A 23,632-nucleotide genomic window follows, 5' to 3' on the forward strand; every position below is an offset into this window, starting at 1 on the left:
AATAACCCTTCCCTGGACACATCCAAGGAATTTTCTTAATATTGGGGGTGCTGAAGCACCCACAGCACCCACAGAGTCGGCTCCAATGACTTGATTAATGTATCTCATGTGAAAACCTACCTCTTCAAAAAATTCTACGGCTAATCACAAAGATATCGTTGCCTTCCTTTCAAATCTTCCTCTTCAAAAACGATATGAATAAACATCAGCAAAACTCTACAACTGAACACAGAAGCTACCACTATGAATAACCACATGAACTATAGATGCCCTCTCCACATTGCACAACACTATTGTAACTCCACCAAAGTGTAAACTGTAAGCCATGCTAAACCGAAATTTGTTTTTGGATAATAGTGGGATACAAGAATGCATAAATAAATTAAAATAAATACATGTCCATCTCTCTTTCAATCTCCTGCTATGGTCACTCCAAGATACTTAAATTCATTTGTGTGTCTTTGCATTCTAATTTTCCTTTTGATTTCCAGTTGCCAATCTTCTGTCTTATCTATATTGATTTTTATAGTGTGCTCCTTACATTGTTCAGCTGAAACACGGTAACAATGGTTTGCAGTCAAGTGATCCCATGTCTTTTGTAGTAAATAATTACATATAGTCTGCAACAATAAATCATCTTGCAGAACTCATTCCCCATTTGGAAGAATAAATAATGGCCCACAGCATTACATGCTGCCATGAAGGAATCCCATGTTCAATTTTCAGATCTGACAAGTATTGCCAGATCACCCAGAGGGTATGCTGCTAATTCCTAGTAAACTGGCATGTGGCCCTCATACAGCATGACATTGGAAAGAACTTATCCAGGATTAATTTGCACTGACTGATCTTTTTAGGGCACAATTTCCCAAACTGTGGGTTGGGACCCTAAATGAGGTCACAAAACCCACATTTGGGGTCGCTACCTGCATGGGTTTTCCATAGGTACATCATTATTCTGTACCTCCCAAGGGGGTCACACAATTTTATTTGGCCACAATTGTGGGGTCACAGCCACAAAAAGACTGAGAATCACTGCTGTAGGGACTGACTCCTAGAAAAAGTAAAAGGGAGAAAAGCCCAAGAAAAGATTATCGAGTTTCTGTGTCACTAAAGGGTGATAATGGAGTTTTCATACCTAAAAGAGTTTAGGAACAAAACTATTACCCTACTCACTAAGAAGCCCTTTTACTAAACCATGGCAAAATCTGGGCTTAGTATGTGCAAACATGGGACTTTCCCACGTACTAAGCCCAGATTTACCGTGGCATTTACCTGGCATGCTTACTTTCTTACCTATTATATGTTATAACTTTGCCTTACCCTCCACTATCAATTATAATGTTCTATTACGTATTGTGTTGACATTGTAAGTAGTGTACTATGTCATACTTTGTATTGTTATTTGAATATTTTTATTGCTGTAATTGCTCATGTTTGAGCTATTCTTACTGTACACCGCCTTGAGTGAATTCCTTCAGAAAGGCAGAAAATAAATAAATAAAAGTAGTGCATTTCTTTTTCTTTGGGATTTTTTTTTTAGGTCATACGCTCATGTTTGGATTAGTATGTAGTACTTGCAAAAAAATAAAATGAGAGCACTTTCCGCCTCCTATTTTCCTATTTAGGAGGCACTAAGGGCTCCTTCATTAATTCCTCATTATCCAATTAGTGTATGCTAATGCAACCATGCTGCCTGTTTAACCAAAATATGTCACTACGTATGACAAAACCAGCAACCCACATTATTGGCTGCTGCACGCCATGCTACCTGATATGTTACAGCCATAGAACATACAAGACTGAACTGGTTTTGAAACTAAAGTAGCTGATTTTGGAAACAAATCTTATTTTAACTTGGCTGCAGATGAATGACAAACAAACTTTTCATCTCAACAATTAATTACACTGGTAGATAACAATATCCTTTGTCCATACGAAACTATTGCTCATTTTTTGCTGAAAGTGGACTTAGCGGTTTTGGAAATAAGCTCTTCAATTACTGGTTACCTGAATACCTGCTCTGCACCCCTGTTCTATAACCTGTACACCTTATTCATCTCAAGTGCAACTCCAAAGGGTCATGGCCAAGGGAGGGGCATGGGTAGAACATGGGCATTCTTTGGATTCAGACGTGAAATTATAGAATGCTTCCATTTCCACAGCAGTTAGGTGGAAGCAGTTACACCAGCCTTTAGCGAGCACAAATGCTTACGCATAAAGGTAGGCGTGAAAATGACTTAAGCTAGTATTCTATAAAGGCAGTACTGTGCAGAACTGGCTTTGTAGAATTCACACTTAACATGCATCATCCTGGCACCTAACTTTGGGCACCTATACAGAATTTCCCCTTTCATGTCTACTAATACTACTACTACTTATCATTTCTATAGCGCTACTAGACGCACACAGCGCTGTACACTTGATCATGAAGAGACAGTCCCTGTTCGACAGCTTACAATCTAATCAAGACAGACAAACAGGACAAATAAGAGATAAGGACAAAGAGTTGCAAGATTCCGGAATCCCAAAGAGTAGCAAAATTCCAGAATCCCGAAGAGTAGCAAGATTCCCGAATCCCAAAGTCTACTACTACTACTACTACTACTTATCTTTTCTATAGTGCTGCTAGATGTACACTGTACTGTACACTTGATCATGAAGAGACAGTCCCTGCTTGACAGCTTACAATCTAATCAAGACAGACAAACAGGACAAATAAGTGATAAGGACAAAGAGTAGCAAGATTCCGGAATCCCAAAGAGTAGCAAAATTCCAGAATCCCGAAGAGTAGCAAGATTCCCGAATCCCAAAGTCTACTACTACTACTACTTATCTTTTCTATAGCGCTGCTAGACGTACACAGTGCTATACACTTGATCATGAAGAGACAGTCCCTGCTCGACAGCTTACAATCTAATCAAGACAGACAAACAGGACACATAAGAGATAAGGACAAAGAGTAGCAAGATTCTGGAATCCCAAAGAGTAGCAAAATTCCCGAAGAGTAGCAACATTCCCGAATCCCAAAGTCTACTACTACTTATCTTTTCTATAGCGCTACTAGACATACGCAGCACTGTACACTTGATCATGAAGAGACAGTCCCTGCTCAACAGCTTACAATCTAATCAAGACAGACAAACACGACAAATAAGAGATAAGGACAAAGAGTAGCAAGATTCCGGAATCCCAAACAGTAGCAAGATTCCCGAATCCCAAAGTCTACTACTACTTATCTTTTCTATAGCGCTACTAGACGTACGCAGCACTGTACACTTGAACATGAAGAGACATTCCCTACTCGACAGCTTACAATCTAATTAGGATAGACAAACAGGACAAATAAGAGATAAGGGAATTACTAAGGTGGGAATGATAAAAAATGGATACTGAACAAGTGAGTAAGGGTTAGAAATTAAAAGCAGCATCAAAAAGGTGGGCTTTTAGCCTAGATTTAAAGACAGCCAGAGATGGAGCTTGACATTCTGGCTCAGGAAGTCTATTCCAGGCATATGGTGCAGCAAGATAAAAGGAACAGAGTCTGGAGTTAGCAGTGGAGGAGAAGGGTGCAGATAAGAGAGATTTTTCCAGTGAACGGGAGTTCCCGGGGAGGAGTGTAGGGAGAGATAAGAATGGAGAGGTACTGAGGAGCTGTAGAATGAATGCACTTGTAAATCAATAAGAGGAGTTTGAACTGTATGTGGAAATGAATAGGGAGGCAATGAAGTGACTTGAGGAGAGGGCTAATATGAGCATAGCAACAATGGCAGAATATTAGTTGTGCAGCAGAAGTTTGAACAGATTGAAGGGGAGAGAGATGGCTTAGTGGGAGACCTGTGAGAAGCAAGTTGCAATAGTCTAAGTGAAAGGTGATAAGAGTGTGGATAAGGGTTCTGGTAGTGTGTTCAGAAAGGAAAAGATGAATTTCTACTGTAGAATTGCAAAAGCGCCACCAATTTTCTTTAGATGTTTCAACGATGTTTCAACGAAGCCCTGCCTGCAATGACAAAGATACCCCTAGGAACCGCAGATATTTGGTGAGAAGGCTGCATAGCAAGATGTTAAAAGAGACTTATAATATATCCTGGTGACCTAATACGATGGCTATTATTGATTGCACACATGTTGAGCTTGTGTTACTTCATGAACGAGAAACAGTGTGTTGCAATAGGAATCACTATCGTATCCTAATGCAGATGTATAGGGGATGACAAATGTAATTGGAAGAAGAATGCGTATTCAAACTTGTGTTCCACTGTAGAAGATTTATTATTATTAAATGTATCCTTGATAAATGGATACAAAGTGGTGCTAGCGAGAACGATAGAACAAAATGTATCAATTGTTTCTCTGAAGTAGTAAATCAAGTATCACATTATTTCCTAAAAGTAATGTCAAAGTAATGGTATTGTAGGGATAGTATAAGGGAGGTTATAATTTTGTCTGCCCAGTAGATGGTAGCAAATTCACTACAAAGGAAGGAGAAAACCAAAGTAATCCCACATGAATCAACATAGAAAGAACACGGTGGGGATGACCAGATGGGTGAACCAGGAATTCATCAGGAGATGTCCTTTATTCAGCAGTGGTGCACAGTTTGCATATGTTCAGGTTAATATATTGTGGGAGACAACAGGACTCAACATAGGCCATATTTTGGCCTATAATAGTATTTTCATCTAGTGTTTTGTGCTTAAAGCTCCAATGGTCTTGGTATTACTAGTCAGTTCCTCAGAACACTGTGAGTAACCACTTTGGCAACCAGATTTTGAATGCACTGAAGAAGCCCTTTTCTGAGGGCTAGATGCACTAAACAATCGTTAGAGCCCTTCCCTTACCTATTCCCTTAGCGAATCGGTAAGGAACGGGCATGCATCAAGGAATAGGAATACAAATGAACTGCTCGTTGTAGCTCAATTGCATTCTCTATTCCATCGTTAAACAGTCGGCCAGTCGGCCGGTCGAGCATGCGCAGAGCAGCCAAGCGTTATGCTGGCTGATCTGCGCATGCCAAGGACGTCCTTTATGGACGTCCTTCCCCCCCCCCCCCCCCCGAGATCACCGCTGCTCGAGATCGCCTTTCCTCCTTTTCACCCTGGCCCACCCTCATCTGATGTAAGACGAGGGCGGGCCAGGGAGGAAAGGAGGGAAGTCCGAAGGGAGGCGATCAGCTGTTGACATCTTTCCTGAGTCTGCCCCCCTTCAATCTCATTTCATGTCTTCTCGTTCTACCGCCTTCCGGAGATGGGAAGGCGGTAGAACTAGAGGACATGAAATGAGATTGAAGGGGGGCAGACTCAGGAAAGATGTCAGGAAGTATTTTTTCACGGAGAGGGTGGTGGATGCTTGGAATGCCCTCCCGCGGGAGGTGGTGGAGATGAAAACGGTAACGGAATTCAAACATGTGTGGGATATGCATAAAGGAATCCTGTACAGTAGGAATGGATCCTCAGAAGCTTAGCCGAAATTGGGTGGCGGAGCAGGTGGGGGAAGAGAGGTTGGTGGTTGGGAGGCGAGGATAGTGGAGGGCAGACTTATACGGTCTGTGCCAGAGCCGGTGATGGGAGGCGGGACTGGTGTTTGGGAGGCTGGAAATACTGCTGGGCAGACTTGTACGGTCTGTGCCCTGAAAAAGGCAGGTACAAATCAGGGTAAGGTATACACATATGAGTTTATCTTGTTGGGCAGACTGGATGGACCATGCAGGTCTTTTTCTGCCATCATCTACTATGTTACTATGTTACTATGTTGCCTGCTGCAGCGCCTTCACACAGAGGTGAGAGGCGCTGTGAGGGCCCAGCCTGGTGGCAGACGGAGGGGGGCGGGTAGAGGGGGAGCGGCGGTGGCGGCGACCTCAAGGGGGTGGCGGGGGCGGTGCCTCAGGGGTGCCTCGGATGGCGGGGAGGCTGGGGCTGCGGGAAGCTGTCATTTCAATGCAGGGGGAGGGGCGGCGATCTCGAGCAGCGGGATCTCGTTAATGGCTCGTTAATTGCTCATTAAGTTTAGTGCATCTGGCCCTGAGAGTTCATTATAGAGCGATAAAATAATCTAGAAGAGCAGTGACCAATGCCTGCATAATGGTTCTAAATTGTTGTGGGTCTGAAAATGGCCTTAGTTGATGAACCAATCTCATTGGAAACCAAAGCAAAGTAGAGATAGTCAAGAGAAAGGGAAACCACAAATCCAACCACAAATAGGTTTATTGAAAAATGACCCGACTCAGCCAAGTTTTGACACTCACACCTTCGTCAGGGGTCTCAGTTGGAGCCAAGCACATCTGAATGCCATAATCTCCTGAATGCTGATATTTTAGACTGTAAGTAGTTAAGTCTTCGACACAAAACTACTATAGTCATGTGGTCAGTGAACTTTACCAAGTCACTTAACCTTACTGGTCATCAATATAGTATATAATTTTCCTGCTTGAAACTTCTAGTGACCACAGAACATTGGTGCTGCTTGTTTTACTATTATTATTATTATTATTGTGGAAATAGCAGAGACAGTGAAAGGACCACCAGAAAATTCTGTCTTGTGTTTGCACAGCCTGGATAACTGGTGGAGGAGGGCTACACTCTAATATCTCTCCTTGGATCTTGCAGAGTTTTATGGGAACTGATTTATTTTATTTTATTTTATTTTATTTATGTTAAAAACTTATATACCACCTATAACAAGATGGTGTCCATAAAAAAACACTCATCATCAATAAAACTAAAAAAAAAAAAAGAATTAAAACAAAACATAATGACATTATCCAGCATTAAGCAGCATGTCCATATACAGTTACAAGAACACAGTCACAAATAATCATATTTTCAAAAGTTTCCTGAACTGCATAAAATTAGAGCAATGACAAAGCTGATCAGGGAACTCATTCTATAAAGAAATCTCAGCTGGAACAAACCCTGAAGCTCCTATATCAGCATGGTGCAGTCTACTGTATGAGTAGAGAGACGCATAGCAGACTCTGACCTCAGTGCACGTCCAGGTTGAACTATTTCCAGATTCACTCCATCATATTCTATAGACTTGCAGTGTTCTCTGCTTCCTTTACATGCAGGCATTTTGTTGAGGGCAGAAGAGAGTTAACATTGGCTTGGCTTGTTGCTGGGACTAGCTTGCCATCTGCAGGCAGAGTTGAGGATATTAATGTTCTGGTCCAGGCTGTGCCAGCGGTGCTTTCCCTCCACTCCGCCTGACCCTGGTGAAGTTGCTTTTTGTGTCTGTGTTTCTATATTTCACAGGATCTCAGTGAAAGTAGACTTTGATTTTATTTTGCTGTTATGACTGTCATTAATAGAGGATGTTCTATAGAATCAGTAGGTCCCACAGTGAATATTATGAATTGCTGATGTACACATGATAAAACTGTGATGTATTATTGAGAGAAACTTTAACCTGTTAAGAAAGTTACTATATTTAATCAAATTAAACTAGTGTAGCTTGTCAAAAAAAATGGCTATTTGTGAGCTTGATTACCCTCCTGATGCAGCAGACTGAAACAAGGGGAACCCTTGTCCAGGATGTTTTTGGTTTTAGACATTGCTTCATTTGAAAAATGGGAAGTGGTGAAGAAGAATCCTTTTAACTGTGCACAGTCAGTATTTGCTCTGAGCTTTTGAATATGCAAGCCTTTTCTTTTCAGAGATGTTATTTGAGAAAACTTTGTTTCCTGAATTTCTGGTCTTTTTAAACCCAGCTTTTTGGGAGCCATCTTTTCTCCCTGCTTTTTTTAGGGAGTTTTTGAATTGCTCTTTTTTTTTAACTGGGTAGTATATTGAAAACCTGTGTTAGGCATTGTAAATTGGCAGCCACCCCTGGTAATTTCTCTCAATAATAATCTAGCAAAAAGAATTTCTTTAGTGATATTCTATAGTTTGATATTTTGGCTTTCCACATTAGTTTTCTCTATCACAACTGTGATGTAGCCATTTCTGATCTTACAAACAAAATCAGACTGGAAAAGGGTGAAGGAATGACATTATGTTTTAACATTCCCAACAGAGCCAGTTCAAGAGTAGTGGGTGCCCAAGATCAGGGCTTCTCAACCCAGTCCTTGAGGCATACCTAGTCCCATCAGGTTTTCAGGATATCCCAATGAATATGCATGAGAGAGAATTGCATGCACTGCCTCCTTGGTATGTAAATCTATCTCATGCATATTCATTGTGGATATCCTGAAAACTTGATGGGACAAGGTATGCCTCAAGGACTGGGTTGAGAAGCACTGCTCTAGATGAACCTTTAACTAATCCTCCTCCCACTAATTAACGTTCAGGCCTTTAGCCTTCAGCCCCTAAGACTTTGATAACAATCATGATCATCACAAGGAACAGCAGTGGGATTTAAACCAGGCTTCTCTGGTTTCAGAAAAAGCATGAGAGACAGATAACATTGGTGGGGAATAGGGTGGTTGACAATCAATCCAAAGGATGAAAACCAGTATGACAAGATAGAAACCTGACATGGCCATGTTTTGGTGAATGCCTACTTCAGGGGCATGACAGTGAGGGGCATTTTCGAACGGGGACACCCATCTCTAAGGGCACCCATCTCTGAAGACGTCGCCGTGAAGAGGCGGGACATCCTGTATTATCGAAACAAGATGGGCGTCCATCTTTCGTTTCGATAATACGATCAAGGACGCCCAAATCTCAACATTTAGGTCGACCTAAGAGATGGTTGACCTAAATGTTGAGATGGTTGACCTTAGAGATGGACGACCTCGGTTTTCGCTGATAATGGAAACAGAGGACGCCCATCTCAAAAACGACCAAATCCAAGCCATTTGTTCATGGGAGAAGCCAGCATTCGTAGTGCACTGGTCCCCCTCACATACCAGGACACCAACTGGGCACCCTAGGGGGCACTGCAGTGGACTTCACAAATTGCTCCAAGGTGCATAGCTCCTTTACCTTGGGTGCTGAGCCCCCCAACCCCCCCCCCAAAACTCACTCACCACAACTGTACACCACTACCATAGCCCTAAGGGGTGAAGGGGAGCACCTACATGTGGGTACAGTGGGTTTTTGAGGCTCACATTTACCACCACAAGTGTAACAGGTAAGTGGGATGGGCCTGGGTCCGCCTGCCTGAAATGCACTGCACCCACTAAAAACTGCTCCAGGGACCTGCATACTGCTGTCATGGAGCTGGGTATGACATTTGAGGCTGGCATAGAGGCTGGAAAAAAATGTTTTTAAATTTTTTTTAGGGTGGGAGGGGCTTGGTGACCACTGGGGGAGTAAGGGGGGAGGTCATCCCCGATTCCCTCCTGTGGTCATCTGATCAGTTCAGGCACCTTTTCGAGGCTTGGTCATGAAAAAAATTGGACCAAGTAAAGTCGGCCAAATGCTCATCAGGGATGCCCTTCTTTTTTCCATTATTGGCCGAGGATGCCCATCTCTTAACCATGCCCCCGTCCCGCCTTCGGTACACTGCCAACACGCCCCCATGAACTTTGGTCGTCCCCGCGACTGAAAGCAGTTGAGGACGCCTCTCCTTCCAGCGGTAGCAGGAAACACCTTAATAGAATGTCATTTCCTGCTGCTAGAAGCTAGAAGAATGGTCTAACATTTGGCAATTAAAATTCAATGCGAAGAAATGCAAAGTGATGCACTTAGGAAGTAGAAATCCACGGGAGACGTATGTGTTAGGCGGTGAGAGTCTGATAGGTACGGACGGGGAGAGGGATCTTGGGGTGATAGTATCTGAGGACCTGAAGGCGACGAAACAGTGTGACAAGGCGGTGGCCGTAGCTAGAAGATTACTAGGCTGTATAGAGAGAGGTGTGACCAGCAGAAGAAAAGAGGTTTTAATACCCCTGTATAAGACGTTGGTGAGGCCCCACCTGGAGCATTGTGTTCAGTTTTGGAGGCCGTATCTTGTGAAGGATGTGAAAAAAATGGAAGGGGTGCAAAGAAAAGCTACAAGAATGGTATGGGATTTGCGTTACAAGACGTATGAGGAGAGACTTGCTGACCTGAACATGTATACCCTGGAGGAAAGGAGAAACAGGGGTGATATGATACAGACGCTCAAATATTTGAAAGGTATTAATCTGCAAACGAACCTTTTCCGGAGAGGGGAAGGCGGTAGAACTAGAGGACATGAAATGAGATTGAAGGGGGGCAGACTCAAGAAAAATGTCAGGAAGTATTTTTCACGGAGAGAGTGGTGGATGCTTGGAATGCCCTCCCGCGGGAGGTGGTGGAGAGGAAAACGGTAACGGAATTCAAACATGCGTGGGATAAACATAAAGGAATCCTCCTCAGAAGGAAGGGATCCCCAGAAGCTTAGCCGGCGGTGGGAGGCAGGGCTGGTGGTTGGGAGGTGGGGATAGTGCTAGGCAGACTTATACGGTCTGTGCCAGAGCCAGTGGTGGGTGGCGGGGCGGGTGGTTGGGAGGTGGGGATAGTGCTGGGCAGACTTATACGGTCTGTGCCCTGAAAAAGACAGGTACAAATCAAGGTAAGGTATACATAAAAAATGACACATGTGAGTTTATCTTGTTGGGCAGACTGGGTGGACCGTACAGGTCTTTTTCTGCTGTCATCTACTATGTTACTATTTCCTGCTGCTGCAGGACCAGTCCTACAGCTCTTATCGTGAGACTGGTCCCGTGGCAGCAGGAGATGACGTTTTATTAAGGCACCTCCTGCTGCCGCTGGAAGGGAAGTTGCTCAAAGAAGTTCCCGGCTCCTCGTCAGGAGTGTGGGAGATAACCTACAAAAGACAGTGGTAGACTCCCGCTGAATATGGGAGACTTGGCAAGTCTGATACAGGTACCAGTGGTACTCAGATAACATCCAGAGGTTGCCTTATATCCGGATACTCAGCACTGGTATCCGGGTATGGCTAGGGTTACCATATGGCTCCAGAAAAAGGAGGACGGATTGAGCCAGCCGGGTTTTACTTCCATTGCTTTCAATGGAAGTAATTGAGCCAGCCGGGTTTTACTTCCATAGCTTTCAATGGAAAGCCATGGAAGTAAAACCCAGCCATCCAGATCCAGGTATAAATTTAAACACTGTGGTCAGTGAATGAAGTCACAAGGAAACCATGGTAAACTGGGACCCATAAGCTGCAGCCTGATTTACTCTTTTAGGACAGTAGATGGCAGCAGAGTCTAAACAAACTAATCTCCCTTCTCTTTAGAGACAAAGGTATGCTGGTGTTCCACCATAGAGTCTATGAAATGACATCCTCTGCAGAAATGCTTGCGTTGTCTACGTGCGCACACTATACGTGCTTCTGCACTCATGTATGCCTGTAGGGGATGGGACTAGCTGATCTATACTTTGACCAGCTGCTGCCTCCTGTTATCTTGTCATAAAAATGCAGCAGAATTAAGATCTCAAGGTGTCTCGAGTGGTGTGTTCTGATGACGTGGCTTCAGTAGAGACATCGCATGTGGCTTCTAGAGCTGACAAAGGGCCTGCCACTTCCTAGTGTGAGGAAAGACGGGAAAGAAGATATTGGCAGCACTTGAAACAACTAAGTGTAATCATGTTTGTGTGTGGGCAGGAAGGTTCATCAGTAGTGCTTAAGCCGGGACCTTTGTTTTCAGTGAAGTCACTGTCACCCAGATTCTATAAATGGTGCACAAATTTATGCGTGCAAAATTGTATGTAACTAAATTGACTTACAAGACAATTAGCACTAATGGGTGCCAACAATCAATTATTAAATTCCATTTTAGTCAAAGGCATTTAGAGATATTATTATCAAATATAGGATCTTTCAGAATTCATCCAGTGACACCACACAGGCTTATTTAATATGAGCCAGGCACTTTTATGGTGAACTGGTATTCCTCATTTGATCCATCAATTTAATCAAAGCACCAAAATACTTTTTTTCTTTTTTTCTTATATAACTTAAAACATAGGCACTTAGCTCTATTTGTAGCATAGCTCAAAAAACTTTCTTCTTTGAAAAACTTTAAAGAAGTATATTATTCATCCCGGAGATCCTCATACCGACATGAATTCACGTTTCGCACAACAGTGCTGTATCAAGGTATATCTCCTGAAAATATATAATCCATTGTCAGCCAGCATATCTTTTTTCTCATAAACACTTCTTATATATAACCAATCTCCACATACCTCTGATTTTCACGGAGAAAATCTCCCATTCTTTCATCAATCCTATTTTCTCAAAGATGGCCGCGGCTTTAATGTTGCTTAAATAGGGGAGTTCCCAGTTTCTTACATCACTGTTTTTTTGAACCAATCCCAGAGCCCATCCACCAAAACTCCTCCTCCTCAATTCAAACTACTGACATCCATTCTATCTCACGATTTAAACCATCAGGCTGTACTGAATTTAAGGAAAAAATCCAAGATTGTTCTTTATAATTTAACAGATTTTCCATATTACCACCCTCCCACCCTACTTTAATATGGTCAATTATTCTCCATCGTATATCCACAATCTTATGATCAAGCTCCAACCAATGTTGTACAAGAGGAGCTTCCTCCTTTTTGGTGAGAATACGAGACTTATGTTCATTTAATCGTATTTTCACCGAGCGCTTACTTCTCCCCACATATATCTTATTACATGGACACATTATAATATAAACTACCATCGTTGTGGAGCAATTTGTTACTGAACGAGATCTTAATATTTGCTTAGTTTGAGGATCCATCCATTCTGACCCTAAAATCGTTTGATCACACCATTGGCATTTTCCACAACTGCTATGTTGTGGATATCTTACTTCCTCTTGGATCCAACTTTTTTTCTTTTTTGAAAGCAATTCCCCTATATTTTTAGATCTAGAGAAAGTAACCAAAGGTTCTTCACAGAAAATACCATCAAGCTGTAAAATATGCCAGTTCGTTTTAATAGATTGTGCCAAAAATCTTGACAAGGAAGAATAAGGAAGGACAGTGATGTAAGAAACTGGGAACTCCCCTATTTAAGCAACATTAAAGCCGCGGCCATCTTTGAGAAAATAGGATTGATGAAAGAATGGGAGATTTTCTCCGTGAAAATCAGAGGTATGTGGAGATTGGTTATATATAAGAAGTGTTTATGAGAAAAAAGATATGCTGGCTGACAATGGATTATATATTTTCAGGAGATATACCTTGATACAGCACTGTTGTGCGAAACGTGAATTCATGTCGGTATGAGGATCTCCGGGATGAATAATATACTTCTTTAAAGTTTTTCAAAGAAGAAAGTTTTTTGAGCTATGCTACAAATAGAGCTAAGTGCCTATGTTTTAAGTTATATAAGAAAAAAAGAAAAAAAGTATTTTGGTGCTTTGATTAAATTGATGGATCAAATGAGGAATACCAGTTCACCATAAAAGTGCCTGGCTCATATTAAATAAGCCTGTGTGGTGTCACTGGATGAATTCTGAAAGATCCTATATTTGATAATAATATCTCTAAATGCCTTTGACTAAAATGGAATTTAATGATATTTGTAAGAGCTGGGTTATATGTATATGATACTCTAATATACCCCCTCTATTGAAATATTTATCACCAGATTTAGGATTGTAACAATCAATTATTGGCATTAATTGGCAACAATGTAAACAAAAACATATATGGACATTAAAAAAAAATGAGGGGCCTTTTGGCTAAAGTGTGTTAAAGAGTTAATGCATGAATTAGCGTGCACTGTTACCACACGAGCATGGTAACTATTATCCACGGAAGCATGAAAATGCATGCTAATTTGTGCATTCATTGCATGCTCTAGGGGGCAGGAACTAAGCAGGTTATGAGCAGAGAATTGGCCTGAACTGTGCACACTGCACAGTGCAGTCAGCACATGATACTTACCGTACACTTACTGTTTCCTCGAGTCCACCCCCACTGATTTCGGACAGAATTAATATGCATTAAAGAACATTTCAGTGCAATAACTGCAGAGCACGTACTGGATATGTTCCCAACAATTACTGCAAAGCCTTTACATTTGCTGCATGTTAATTTTTGCTGTTAAAATGCAATATGCGCAAAAACTTACTGTACTTTAATAAACTGGCTTTTTAAAGCAGATGACGACTGAAATACATTAGCCTGACATATAGGGATACCATAACAGGGGCATCCAAACAGAACTCACGGTCAGTCAACTTTGCTCACACTCTTAAGGGTTTTCATTTATGTAGATTTATCTCTCACCTCTTCAATGGTGAGTTACATTGAGGTACAGTAGGTACTTTCCTGTTCCCAGAGTGTTTACAATAATTTGTACCTGAGACAATAGGGGTGAAATGATTTGCCCAAGGTCACAAGAAGCTTCAATGGAATTTGAATCCTGGCTTCCCTGGCTCTCAGCCTGTGGCTCTAACCACTGGGCTCCTTCTTTGCTAGATTAGGGGTGGGCAACCACATTCCCAGAGGGCTTCAGCCCAGTCAGAATTTCAAGAATCCCACAATGAATATGCATGAGATTGATTTGCATGTACTGCTTCTACTGTATGCAAATCGATCTCATGCATATTCCTTGTGGAAATCGAAAACCCAACTGGGTTATGGCCCTCAAGGACCACCCCTGTGCTAGATAGCATGACTTGCGAATAACATTTACAGGAAGGGACATGTCTAAGTCAGGGGTTCTCAAACCAGTGTTCAAGATACACCTAGCCAACCAGGTTTTCAAGATACCCCGAATGAATATGCATGAGATACAGCTGCATGCACTGCCTTCATTATATGCAAATCTATCTCCTGTATATTCACTGATATTGATCCAAACAGTTATAATGAAAATTATCCTTTATTTTCCAAATGTTTTAATACATTTAACAAATTCATGCGCTGGCGTTTGGACGCTGGAGAGTGAATGCAGGGGAATGGGGCTGAGCCTCCCCACGCAGTACCCATGAGTTGTGAGAACTATGTAAAAAAACCCGACTCCTGATGACGCTCTAGTAGCGAAACACAGGCTGTGTAGGGTCTGGGTTAGAAGCATGGTGAATTGAATATGCTTTTTTGATTGGTAGTGATCTGTTTAACTACTATAAACCACCTGAACAAGGGATTTGAAAGGATTTTGATATAGTCATGAACTTAAGGACTCGAGGACTTTAAAGTATTCTCTGCATAAAGGAATTTTCTGCACAATGGAAAAGATACACGGGTTGTGAGTTGAGCAGATGGAATCTTTGGAGTACTGAGGATGTGAAAGGATTCATGACTACAGGAGGAAAGTTTTCTAATTTAAAGCTGGTTTTTGAAAATATTTAAACGATATAGAGCAGCAGAGACTGGCAAGCTATTCAGATGTATTTTATAGTAGTTAGTAATTGATATATTAGTGAGGATAGATATATGTATATGCATATGTGTGAGTGTGGTTGAATGATCTGGGGTATTTATGAATTTGTTAAATATATTAAAACATTTGGAAAATAAAGGATAATTTTCATTATAACTGTTTGGATCAATATAGGTTAACTATAAAAATACAGTTATTTTAATTGATTAAACCTAGGTTTATATAGACTGTATATTCACTGGGGATATCCTAAAAACCAGATTGGTTAAATGTGTCCCGAGCACTGGCTTGAGAAGCCCTGGTCTAGGTCTTTGGCTCAGGAAGGGCCCCCTCCATGAATGTGCTGCAGTGGGTTTCATAAGGGATTCATCCTTTTCTACTCTTTGCTCCTTGCCTGGCACATTTTCCTATGACAGAATTATCTCCTCCGTCCTGGATGTGCTCAGTGACTCTGGAACCCCACCCAAGCTGTGGAGCTTCAGATGCCCCTCCTGCTCTGGCTGCAGCTCCCTGATTACCCTGAATGTTACTGAATAGAGAAATGCTGAGTTATCACAGAAACAATACTGAATAGCTTAGTTGCTGAGTTGTTCTGGGGGTGGGGAGGTAGGGACAGAATGACATTTTCTTTCTTGTTTTAACCCTCAGGAAACCTCTTACTTGCAGTTACTTTTTCAGCCAGAGCCAGGCATGTAATTTGTCCAGTAGCTACAATCTGCATTCATATATTTGTTTCTTAGTGAATTTACAACAATAATTATATATTGTACAGTTTTTTATTCAGTGAACATAATAACTCAACTTTGAATATATATATTGTACAAAACAGTTTACTTAATGGTGCTTTAAATAGATTGCAATTACAGCCCCCAGGATACATTTTTTAAAAATCCTGCAAGCAATTATTCAGGGATTGGCAAATGTCACAGGTACTTTGCACCTTTAGAGCAGGCGCAAATTTGGATCTGTAAATCACAGGCAGAATTTCAAAATGTTTTCCCCACACATAGCTTGTCAGTCCCGCCCTCTCACTTTAGCCCCCCAGCATGACATACATGATTCTCGATTCACTGAAATTGACTAAGTTCCAATTATATTACCAAACAGTTGCAGCCATACCAATATTGACTGGGTATGCCTATGAAAAAAATTATCCTTCCAGTTCTTGTTAACGATGAGTTTTAAGGCCAAATGGTAAAATATATATCCATTTATTACATACAAGCTAGCGTATCTTCCATAATTGCAATTGTTTTCCAAACCTGAAATTATTTAAACTTGCACATTGAATGTTCAACTTCCCCATATCCATGTCCAAAACTTCCTTATAGAGTTACAGTAGCTTATATTATATATATATAGAGAGAGAAAGAGTGAGGGGGGGGGTTACTTGGGGGTACTGAGTACTGGCACCTTTTCAATTGTCTGCTAAAATTGACTCATGGTCCCCAAGTTTTAATGAAAGAACTCAGGCCCTCATGATCAAAAGCAAACTCCGGCGCTAGAGGCTGTTAACGCCATACTAGCGCCAGAGTTTGCAGCCGACCCATGATCAGAGCCCTCGAGCGCCTGAAACAGCGCACTCGAGGGCTCTCAGCGCAAGTAGCATGCAAATGCATGCTAAACAGGGCTTCTAGCGCAATTAGCTTGCAAATGCATGCTAATTGGTGCTTAACACATTCATCCCAATGATCAGCGACCAGCGCGCCAAAGATTGGGTCGCTGGCTGCAGCAAAATCAACGCCAGCTCCGAGCTGTCGTTAGATTTTGCGGATCATTGGGGAGGAATGGTAAGCCCTGTCCAGCATGCAGTTGCATGCTGGCAGGCCTCCCTTCCCCCCCCAAAGCAAACGCAAACGGGGGGCTGGAGATCCAGTGGATCTCCAGCACCCCCACCCCCTGAACCCACAGAAATCCAAGTGGCCACCTCCCAAAAAACGCTGTCCTACCCTCCCACCCAGCGATGGGGGGGGGGGCTGGAGGACCATGTAAGGGAGCGATTCCCTTACATGGTCTGTAGCCCTGTCCAGCGCATCCCAGGCAGGCTGTGTCCCTTCTCCAACAAAAGGTAGGGGGGTCGGGAGGGGGGGGGTTCATGACACCACACCACGGACCACCAGGGAACCTAAGTAGAACGCTGGGGGGGAGGATTTGGGGTGGGCTGGAGGTCCACCGGACCTCCAGCCCCCAACCCCGTCGATACATCACCGTGTGGGCGATCCTTTGGCCGGAGGCGGCCAATCAACGATTTGTGGGGTTTGGGGGGCTGGAGACCCACCGATCCTCCAGCCCCCCCCATCGCTGGGTGGGAGGGTAGGACAGCGTTTTTCGGGAGGTGGCCACTTGGATTTCTGCATATATATATATGAGCCGTTAAGCCCGTTAAAACGGGTGAGATTTGTGTTTTGCAAAATGTAATAATTCTCACCTCCATCCATCCATGTGCAGCAAACCTCCTCTCTCCCCTGCCCTAGCCTCCCCTCCCCCGATCCATGTCCAGCAACCCTGCTCTCTCCCCTGCCCTCCCCCCATGTCCAGCAGCCGTCCTGTATCCCATGGCTTCCCCCCCGTCCAGCAACCATCCTCTCTCCCCTTCTCTCTCCCCTGGCCTCACCCCATCCACCAATCCTCCCATCCATATCCAGCAACCCTCCTCTTTCCCTTGGCCTCCCCCTCCCCCCTCCACCAACCCTGCCCTCCCCCCAAGTCCAGCAACCCTCCTCTCTGCCCTGCTCTCACCCCATGTCCAGCAACCATGCCCTCCCCCCAAGTCCAGCTACCCTCCTCGCCGCCGCTCCCTCCCCCCTCTGTGCCGGGCCCCCTGCACTGACCTGACAGCGCCTCTCACCTCCGTGTGAAAGCGCTGCAGGCAGCAGCAGATCGCTCTGCTGCTGCCTGCAGCGCTTCAACACGGAGGTGAGAGGCACTGTCAAGTCAGTGCAGGGGGCCCAATACGAAGGGGGGGCGGGAGCGGCGGTGGGGATGGGTGGAGGGTGGAGGTTGGTGCGCACGATGTTCATTTCAGGCTCCAGCGGCAGCGGCAGCGGCCAACAGTCCGACTCCATTTCCCTCTCTGTTCCGCCCTCTGACATCATCACGTCTTGACACGAGAGCGGGACAGAGAGAGAAGTCTCTACTGCGCATTTGCAGGTGAGTCGGTCACTTGCCATTTATATGTATATATACGTAACCCTCTTTACCTACCAACACAGCATGACTATGATTGAAGAGGACAACACGCAATCTTCATCCATTCCGACCCTCCACTTATACCTCATACGATCACTATACAATTTTGTATTTGTTAACCACCGACTGGGCAAACGCCTTTGACTGTACTATGTAAGCCACATTGAGCCTGCAAATAGGTGGGAAAATGTGGGATACAAATGCAACAAATATATATATATATAGTATGACTTCCAAATAACATTTACAGGAAGGGACATGCTTCCACCTGGTCAGTCTAGGTCAAGGGTTCTCAAACCAGTGATCAGGACACACCTGACGCGGGCGCTGGGCGCCGGGACGCGGACCGTGTCGGGTCCATTCGGGGATTTGTTCCTCGGACCACATGATTGAGGGTTTTGTTCCCCCTTTTTCTGAGGGCTCCCGGTGCCTTTTTTGTTTTGCTCTTTGTAAATAAGTGGGGTCAGATTCACAGCCCATGTCTGGATCTACAAACGTCGCATTCGTGAATGCATTTAAGACAGACTATTTAATGGGCTAGAGGTTTTGCAAATTAATTTCTGACCCTAAAAACACGAACATATTTACACATGATACTGGCTTGGTGGCTCAGTAACAGAGCTAAGTGCTGCTACCAGAGCCAGTGATGGGAGACGGGACTGGTGGTTGGGAGGCGGGAAATACTGCTGGGCAGACTTATATGGTCTGTGCCCTGAAAAAGACAGGTACAAATTCAAGATATGAGTTTATCTTGGGCAGACTAGATGGACCATGCAGGCCTTTTTCTGCCGTCATCTACCATGTTACTATGTTACCTAACCAATTTGGTTTTCAAGATACCCTGAATGAATTATTTATTTAGATTTTGCTCACACCTTTTTCAGTAGTAGCTCATGTACTTGAGATACAGTCGCATGCACTGCCTTCATTATATGCAAATCTATCTCCTGCATAGTCCAGTTAGGTTCCAATGGACTTTGGAAAAGACATGGAGCTGGTTCAAGTGGACACATTAGAAAGAAGAAAGACTTTATAAATTTAATTCCAACTTATCTGATCGTGTTGGCTGGGGGCTTGCTCTTCCAACACGAAATCATGTTTCGCTTCCCGCTGCTTAGTAAACAGGGTCCTAAGAATACTGGCTCCTCCTATATCCCAATGTCTTGATTTTGTGCATTTTTGACTTAGATGGGTTGTTTTTTTTTTTTAATGGACCAAACAGAAAAATTCACAGAGCACAAATACATCTAGCATATAGCTATTTTAATAAAAAAAAGACATTTTTTTGTTTTGAAAATGACTATATTCCCCACTTGAATTTTCAATGCTTTTAGCAAAATGTCTGAAGTTGGACTTAGAAGTCATATCGAAAATGCCCCTCCCCGTCTCCCAGTTAACAGACATTATTCATGTCTCAGTCAGGCGTTCAACCACTTGGATCTTTATTTACCTTTAAGCTGGGAGCACTGAGAGGAGGGGGCAGAGAAATAGAGCTTCTGCTGATCTTTTGAAGTATGGGCTGAGGGAGTGGTGGCTTGCTGCCACGGGCACAGTGCCCGGCCGGCATGACACCTATATTTTGATCTTTCTTCTGCACTAAAACAATATGTATTTGTTTCTGTGAATCTTTGTACTCTTGTTTAAGTAGAAAAAACGTTTGACAAACAAGTTGGAGGCGATAATGCTTTTATTTCATTATGTTAGCTTAAGACAACTAAATGCACTTATTTAAAATCAGTAGGGGTGCTTGTGAGGCCAGTGAACTAATAATGTACTTTACAGTGATCTAATTAAGGGAGCATGCAACTAGTCTTATCCTGTTCATCTTTGTCAAAAGGGTTAGGTTGGTGACCAATAATACCAATGGGAGCAAACTTTCATTATCCTGGGAAGGTGGTGGGTGGGTGGGTGGGTAAGGAAGGGGCTTATCATTGTTCCTGTAAATTTTTGTGCCAATGCTTATTTATTTATTAGGATTTATTTACCGCCTTTTTGAAGGAATTCACTCAAGGCGGTGTACAGCAAGAATAAGTCAAACATAAGCAATAGACAATTACAGCAGTAAAACTATTCAAACCATACATAATATGGCATAGTATACATTACAATATCGACACTATACACAATAAAACATTTTAATAGAAAGCATAGGGTATAAGCAAAGATGGAACATGTAGATAGATAAGATAGAATAACAGGAGTAAGAAAACAACTAATTAGACTGTGAGCCCTCCAGGGACAGAGAAATACCCAGTGTACGTGAATGTAACTCACCTTGAGCTACTACTGAATAAGGTGTGAGCAAATCCAAATACATAAATAATTTAAAGAAAGGTGCTTCAATGTTATCTTAGCTAGGGTAGGAGTGGATAAACATGTCCTGCTATAGTATATGCAGTGTCATTCCGTGTGTGTGTGTGTGTGTGTGTGTGTGTGTGTGTGTGTGTGTGTGTGTGTGTGTGTGTGTGTGTGTGTGTGTGTGTGTGTGTGTGTGTGTGTGTGTGTGTGTGTGTGTGTGTGTGTGTGTGTGTGTGTGTGTGTGTGTGTGTGTGTGTGTGTGTGTGTGTGTGTGTGTGTGTGTTTCCTGAAGTAGAGGTAGTTTTGTGTTAAGTGAAGTCTTTCAGGGAGTGCATTCCACAGTGTGGGGGCTACAGAGAAGGTTCGCTTGCGGGTATCACATCATGTGATGTCCTTTGGAGAGGGTGTGGTTAGGATTACTCCTTTGAGAGGACGTTAGTGACCTTGGAGGTGTGAAGAGAGAGATCCTGTTGTTCAAGTACTCTGGGCCATTTCCTTTACTGGGCCTTGAAGATCAGACATAGAGTTTTAAATTTAGCCCTGTATTGTACTGGTAGCCAATGAAGTACTTGCAAAAATGGCGTGATGTGGTCACATGGCTTACAAACTTCTTCTATTAGTTTTGCTGCAACATTCTGCATCAATTAGAGCTGGTGCAGATCCTTTGTAGTCAGACCAGTGTAGAGTGCATTACAGTAATCCAGTCTTGAGGTTATCATGAGACAAGGCTTGCCTTCTCAATGTAAGGAGACAGGCAGCGTAGTTGTTGCAGGTACTAGAAGCTGCTCTTGAAGGTTTATCTTTTACATATTGTCAGGCTCAGTCGCCAGATCCGCACCACTCTTTCTCAGTCTCTTCCTTTCTTCACCAAGCATGCCCTTCACTCCCGAGTACAGTCTGCAATCAGGGTCTCCGGACAACAGGCAAATCACCAGAAGTGCTTTATTATCTCATGAGTACATTTAATCTGCTTTAAGGCGTCACAGGCCCTCCCCTCTCCTCAGTGTAGCTCCACTTTTAAACACAGTTAATTGGAGCCCTGCTTGCAATACAGTTCAGTTTGGGCCTGCTTTCCACACAGTTCACTTTGGCCCTGCTTTCAATATGGTTTTATCCAGCACTGCTTCTAATCCAGTACTTAGTGGTACTGCTCTTTCACACAGCTAATGAGCACTGCTCACAATTCAGTTCAGTTAGCAATGTTTTCCTCATCAATTCAGTTTAGCACTGCTTTCAAACACAGTTCAGTTTAGCACTGCTTTCAAACACAGTTCAGTTTAGCATTGCCTTCAACCACAGTTCAGTTTAGCACTGCTCTGCAACACCGTTCATCTTAGAAATGAAATTAAACAGTTCAATTCAATGGCAATATGGTCCAAGTCACTTTCTCACTCTTAGACCTAATGACCCACCTCCCTCGTTTGTCAGCACAAAACCACCTGACATCCACCCACCGGGTCAATTCACCAAGGCTTCATTCACTCTCTCCAGTTCAGTTCATAACTCACTTTAAGAGCCTAAAGGTAGGCGTGATTCCTGGGCGTAAGCGCTATTCTATTGCCTACATTTAAAGTGCAGTTTATAGAATAGCACTGAGCATTATTTTTTTCGGTGCTGATTATTTTAGGCACCATATATAGAATCTAGTCTTAAATGTTACAGTACTCTATCCATGAATTTCATAATTAGATAAGTGTTGCCATACTGGGATAAACTGAAGGTCGATCAAGCCCAGTATCCTGTTTCCAGCAGTGGCAAATCCAGGTTACGAGATCCCAGAACAGTAAAATAGATTTTATACTGCTTATCCTAGAAATAAGCAGTAGATTTTCCCCAAGGTCATCTTAATAATGACTTACGGACTTTTCTTTTAGGAAGTTATCCAAATCTTTTTTGAACCCTGCTAAGCTAACTGCTTTTACCACATTCTCTGGTAACGAATTCACGAGTTTAATTACACGTTGATGAAGAAATATTGTCTCTGATTTGTTTTAACTTTAATACTTTGCAGCTTCATTGTTTGCCCCCTAGTCCTCTATCAGCCGCCTTTTCTCCAAGCTGAAGAGCCCTAGCCGCTTTAGCCTTTCCTCATAGAGAAGTCGTCCCATCCCCTTTATCATTTTCGTCGCCCTTCTCTGCACAATCTTACCACAAAGCCATAGCTATTTTAAGCCTTTTTTACCCACTGTGGTAAAAAAGGGCTGCAGCTTGCAGCAAAAATGACCCCTGCCACTAGTGCAGGGCCCTTCTTACCGCAGCTTGGTAAGATGACCCCCTAAATTCATTAGAATAATAATATATATATGAGTATGGGTGCGCATACACATGTGTAAAACCAAAATTCCACCTAAGTGCTATTTTGTAAATACGAAAGCCAAAGAAGCCCAGCACCTCAATCAATGTGAAAACAGAGAAATATTCACTAATACGACCTCAGCAGTGACTCTTTTCACACTAGGCCTAGTGATTCACTGATATCGTCATCAGTCAAATACCAAAGTTTGATCATCCTTGCAAAATCTGTTCTTACTTTGTCATCATTTTTTATAAAGAGATAATAAAGGCTACTTAGCTTAAATCATTAAAGGACCCATCACCAACATGGTCCATGTTTCAGAAACCTGCATCATGGCATAGGTCCTCTCTGTGTCTCAGGGTACCCACTGCCCTGCCTTTTGTGCTGGGCTTCTTTGGAGTTTAGTGCCCCCGTCGATTGAAGTTCAGAATGTTAAAATTGAATTTTGCATATGTTACACAGCATATACTTTACAGGTACATGTACACTACACATCAGCGGAGTCTAGGTGAAGTGTTGGCGGGACTGACACTTAACACTTAACACACATAACATAGAATACTGGAGAAGCCCAGGACCGCCCACAGTGAC

This window comes from Microcaecilia unicolor, chromosome 8 (genome assembly GCF_901765095.1).
Source record: "Microcaecilia unicolor chromosome 8, aMicUni1.1, whole genome shotgun sequence".
In the NCBI taxonomy this organism is placed as follows: domain Eukaryota; kingdom Metazoa; phylum Chordata; class Amphibia; order Gymnophiona; family Siphonopidae; genus Microcaecilia; species Microcaecilia unicolor.